The sequence below is a fragment of the Hemitrygon akajei genome, chromosome 20, assembly GCF_048418815.1.
Source record: "Hemitrygon akajei chromosome 20, sHemAka1.3, whole genome shotgun sequence".
Lineage (NCBI taxonomy): Eukaryota > Metazoa > Chordata > Chondrichthyes > Myliobatiformes > Dasyatidae > Hemitrygon > Hemitrygon akajei.
In genome coordinates this window covers 52,197,692-52,203,691 of record NC_133143.1, presented here as the reverse complement: position 1 = coordinate 52,203,691, position 6,000 = coordinate 52,197,692, and positions in this window count along the sequence as shown.

The window sequence follows — 6,000 nt, the reverse complement described above, 5'->3', positions numbered from 1 at the left end:
GTAGGTCAAATATGATAGCAGTATATAGTATTAATGGTAAGACTCTTGGCAGTGTGGAGGATCAGATCGATCTTGGGGTCCAAGTCCATAGGATGCTCAAAGCTGCACAGGTTGACTCTGTGGTTAAGAAGGCATATGGAGCGTTGGCCTTCATCAACTGTGGGATTGAGTTTAAAAGCTGAGAGGTAATGTTACAGCTATATCGGGCCTGGTCAGGCTCCACTTGGAGTACTGTGCTCATTTCTGGTCACTTCACTACAAGAAGGATGTAGAAACTATAGAAAGGGTGCAGAGGAGATTTACAAGGATGTTGCCCAGATTGGGGAACATGCCTTATGAGAATAGGTTGAGTGAACTCGACCTTTTCTCCTTGGAGCGATGGAGGATGAGAGGGGACCTGATAGAGGTATATAAGATGATGAGACGCATTGATTGTGTGGATAGTCAGAGGCTTTTTTCCAGAGCTGAAATAGCTAACATGAGAGGGCACAGTTTTAAGGAGCTTGGAAGTAGGTACAGAGGAGATGTCAGGGGTAAGTTTTTTTACGCAGAGAGTGGTGAATGCGTGGAATGGGCTGCCAGCAATGGTGGTGGAGACGGATATGATAGGGTCTTTTAAGAAACTCCTGGACAGGTACACGGAGCTTAGAAAAATAGAGGGCTATGGGTAACCCTAGGTAATTTCTAAAGTGAGTAGATGTTTGGCACAGCATTGTAGCCGAAGGGTTTGTATTGTGCTGTATATTTTGTTATGTTTCTATGTTTCTAATATGCCTAAATCTCTGACATTTAGAATATCTAAGTGGAGGTGGAATATAAGCTTGTATATTATAACTAATATATCCTAAACTAACTTTATCAGGGAATTTCACCATCAAAATAAATTAATTCAGATATACTATCCATCCTTTCCCATTTCTAACTACTTGCAATCTCTTTACCTCCTTAACCTTATCTCTCAATAAATTAGATTCATCCTCTTCTATTGAAATCTCCACTGGAACACCCATTATGACACCCTTATACCTTTATCTTCATAAGGCAATATAGATACTATCTTCTTGCTAAGCAAGTCTTCAAACATAATGCCTTCTCACACTGTTTCTTATCCATACAAATGATTAACACATTACCTCCACTCAAAGTACGAGCACAATCTATATCCCCTATAGCAAATTTCAACTCTCCAATTAATTTAATGGGATTGATGGAAGAAGGCTGTTCCGGGTCAAATTTAATCGACGCAATGCTCCTCAGACAGGATGAAGAGATCAATACTCCCCAATGCCATTCGGCTTTACAATTCAATCGCCAGGAGTAAGATATGTTAAAGTGCCGGGGTTAGGACTCAATGTATTTAAGTAAACTACTTAAGAACTTTTTAAAAGCTATTATTAATGCTTTTTGAGAGGGTGATTTTAGATGCATATCATATTTTTACTGAGTTAAGTATTGTATGTAATTAGTTTTGCTACAATGTGTATGGGACATTGGAAAAAAATGTTGAATTTCCCCATGGGGATGAATAAAGTATCTATCTATCTATCTATCTATCTATCTCTTTTTTCAAAAAATCCCACCCTTCCTCTCCATCATTTGAAATCACTCCAATATTATGTTTCTTTTTCAGATCTAGATTCAACCTTAATCCAACCTCTTTCCACCAACCCTCCATTTCCTCTTCCTTTTCCAGATCCTCCCCCCTACCTGAATCTACACTATTTCCCAAAGTCCCCATACCATTCAAAGTCCAGTGCCACCAATCACAACTCCTCTCCTCAAGCCAACTCACTCAGTTAACTTCTAACTCCCCTCCCTCAGTCTGAGTCCCACTACCATTTTGAAAACCTTGTCTGCCATAAAATTTCTCCTTGAGGGAGAGGGACCCTGTTGATGCTTGTGTCTTGTGCTCACTCTTGCCATGGTGTAAGAATTGATGATTTGATGGTTAAACTGTCACATCTATCACACCCTCACCTTTTAGCTTGGTTGTCCTTGGTTGTACCCAGTTTGATTCCTTCTACACCCGTTTCTGTTTCAGTGAATCAGTTTAGTTCATTCAACTCATTATGTCATTGATCATTAGCACCTCTTTGTTATCCTTGTTTAGTCATGTAGTGGGCTATATACCTACAAAGTAACCAAGTTTTTATTTGAAAAATGGTTTATTACTTAATATAAACATGAGAAAGTCTGCCGATGCTGGAAATCCAAAGCAACACACAAAAATGCTGGAGGAACTCGGCAGATCAGGCAGCATCTATAAAAATGAATAAACAGTCAACGTTTCTGGCCGAGACTGTTCTTCAGGACCTTCTTGAGTCCTGAGGAAGAGTCTCAGCCCAAACCATTGATTATTTATTCATTTCGATAGATATTGCCTAACCTGCTGAGTTCCTCCAACATTTTGTGTGTGTTCCTATTACTTAATATGTTTCTTTCTTTAATAAAATAGAAAAAATCCTGTAACATTTAATTTTTTTGGAAAATAAATGTTGTGACATCTAAAATTTCCTCTTTTCTACTGACTCATTAATCCTGAAGACAAAATATAAACATCTAAAACAAAATTTATATTAAAAAATTGTGGGTGCCTAGGACTTTTGCTCAGTGCAGTAGATGTGAAAGATTCCCTGGCCTCATTTTGGCGAAGAACTGAGGAATTATCCCAGGCCAATATTTATCTTCCATGCAAGAAAACAGAGAGGTTGGGAGGTGGAAAGAAAGCAGATTTTTGGCCCTAAAGCCAACACTGTTTGCAAAAATTCACAGTGCATTAATTGGCTGGTTTCCTGCATCATAATCAAATCAAAAGCTCTTCATTAGATTTAATATGTTGGGGCCAAACTAAGGGTGGTAAGGTGCTATCTAAAGACATACACTGATAATCACAAACAGGTAGTAAATGCCAACAACATTTCAACCAATGAATTGAAGCTGAGGAGGGCAATGTCACTCACAGCAAATAGTCAATGACAAAGCAATCAAACTCAATTTACTCAGGAATTAAAGAGCAGAGGAATCAAGTGACTGCCAACTGTTCCAGTAAAAGCAAAGTATTTTTTTCAGAAAACTGTGGTGAATTTGATAGTTACTTATTAATTCTCTATATGAATGCAGGCTCAGTCATTTGCAATAAACTTGATTGACAGAGAATTTACTCAAACCTCCTCCCCTCTCCAACTATGGGTACATTTTGTGATCACATCCAGTCAATCACAAATGACTTATCATCTTAATGGAAATTTTAAAATGCTGCTGAATTCATGGAGCCTCTGTTTAAGGTGCGTATTCAAGATCAAGTTTAATTGTCATTCAAGCATGCATGACTACCCATAGATACATCCAAACGAAATGGCGTTACTCCGAGGCAAAACACCTTGTCTGTTAACTTTCATCATCACCAAATTGTCAAAAGCGGACGTCAAAAGTCTAGTTCCAACTGAATTGAATCACATTCTGTTTACAGTAAAGGCATGTGTTTGTCCTGCTATGTTTATCTCGGCAGGAGTAAACTAATTGGTCCCACTTTTCTACTCTCTTTCTACAGCCTGTTTTCAATAATTACCTGATTCCTTTAGAATGTTCCAATTGAATCTACCCTCATTGTTGTTGCTAGAAGTGTATTTTAGACCCAAACTACTTGATATGCTTTCAAAGAATATTCTCAAGTTAATTTTTGTTCTTTATTTCCAATCTCCTTCATTTTGTGTTCCTCCAAAATACTGTGGTACAGTTAGAGTGACTGCTTCCCAGCCCCTGTGACCAGTGTTCATTTCTGACTCCTAGAAATGTCTGTCTGGAATTTGTTCATTGTCTACATGACAGTGTGGGTTTTTTTATCCCCCCAGTTGTTCTGCTTTCTTCCCCAGCCCAAAGCACTTGTGGGCTGGTGGGTTAATTATTCCGTGTGTAAGATGTGAGGAGAATAAAATGGCCACTCAATAGTCAGTATGGACTTAGTGAACAAGTAACCTCTGGAACTTTAACTATCCACTTCTCCAGTATGGACAGGAATACTAATGAAAGCACCAAAAAAAAATCAAAACAGGGCGCTGTGGTTCGTTTTAAAGAAAAGCTATTTTCTACAATGCAAAGCAAGTGGTTTCATGTGATTAAACTGAGATTTGCCTAATTTCTGAATACTGAATCTGTTTAGACTGAATGGACTCTTTCAAGATTATTTCAAGGAATTGATTGTCATTACAGTGATTTTTAAGATTTAAATAAAACAAAAGAATTCACAACTTTTAATCTGAACAATTTTTAGACTATGGATAGTTAATTGAAAAAGCTGATTTTAAGTAGCATGCGTTAATTTTTGCACTTTGGTTCCCTCATATAAATGTTGCTTTCCATTTATCTTATTACTAAAATGATTAGTTATCTGAACAGCTTTGTTGCATTTTAACAAGCAAAGTGCATTGTCAGATTCATTCAGATTAATTTTATTTATCATGCGCATCAAAACAAGCAGATATTTGTGTTGACAACCAACACAACCCAGGGCTATTCTGGGCACAGCCCACTAATATTGCAACATATCTCGATGCCGACATAACATGTCCATAGTGTTCAGCAGAGCAACACAGAACACAACAAAACAGTTTACAGCATGTTGCTGGACACACAAAATGCTGGACGAAACCAGGAAGTCCAACAGCATCTATAGAGTGGAATAAGCAGTTAATATTTTGGGCAAAGACCCTTCATCAGGGTCATGCAATTGTTTAGTAATATAAAAATACAGCAATAAAACACATCTTCATAATCAACAAATCTTTGCATCCATTCTATTTGAGCAAGATTTTTGAATCTGGGGATCAACAGCACTCAGTAAGTGGGTCAATCTGGCAAACAGAATGAATAATACTCAGAGTAAAGTGAAGAAAACATAGATTATATTCATTTTAATAACTCTCTTGTAATTAAGATCAGAAGAGAATTAAAGAAGATAAAAGTTCGCAAACTTTAAAAGGAATTACCACTTAGAATGCTTTAATTTTTAAAAATACTCTAACATTATGAGACTTCTCACTTTAAAATAAGTTATTCAGAATTAGAGAAGTTATTTGGTAAATCTTTAGAAACACAGTTAAATCTCAGTCAGCAAGGGGTTACTTTTTTTCCCCCAAAGTGTTTTAACAGTGAGAATTCTGTGAGCACATCTGCTAGTGGTTGTAATAATGCATTGTGGGATGTAACAGGATATCCCCAGAAGTAATGTCCAGATTTTAATACTTAATTACCCAAAAGTTGTTGCCAGCTTCAAGCAGTAAAGGCATAAAGAATATAAAGGCATGGAAAAGAGCAGCAGGAAGGCTGATGACACCTCAAACCTTTCCCCCTACCCCTGCTCTTCAGTGAAATTGTGACAGATCTCAAAATATCTCTCAACCCCACTTAACTATCTAATCTCCATATCAGTTGACTACACTAATGGCAAAAAATGCATCTATCATTGACATTGAATATATTTAATGATTCAGCATTGTTAGCTTTCTGGGCAGAACATTTTCAAGAACCTCATCCCTCTGAGAGGAGAAATTCCTCCTCTTTGTATCTATGTTTAAATGTGTGAGCACTTACCCAAGATCACGCTCCCGGTTTGAGATCGCCCCTAGCAAGAGAAACATCCACTCAGAATGTGCGTTAGATCCACCAGCAAGTCTTTAATATTTCAGATGGGATGACCTCTCCTTTCAAACCGTACAATCTAAAAGCCCAACCTGTGCCTTCTTTCCTCAAACGGCAACTTCAAACTAACAATCTGCTAAACCTAGTCTGGTCAGCACACAGTGGTGAATATTGACGGTTTCCTCGTCTCAGGAGCTCCGATTTCCGAACCAATATAAATTAACAAAGCGTGTGAAAGCCTTGCGTCTGAAGTGGGAACAAGGACTTTGTTAAAAGGAATTAACCCGTAAAGAAATGATGATAAAGCTACTACTGGGTCCTTACTGAGACCTGGTGTTCAGGTGGGCCATGTGTACCCATGGA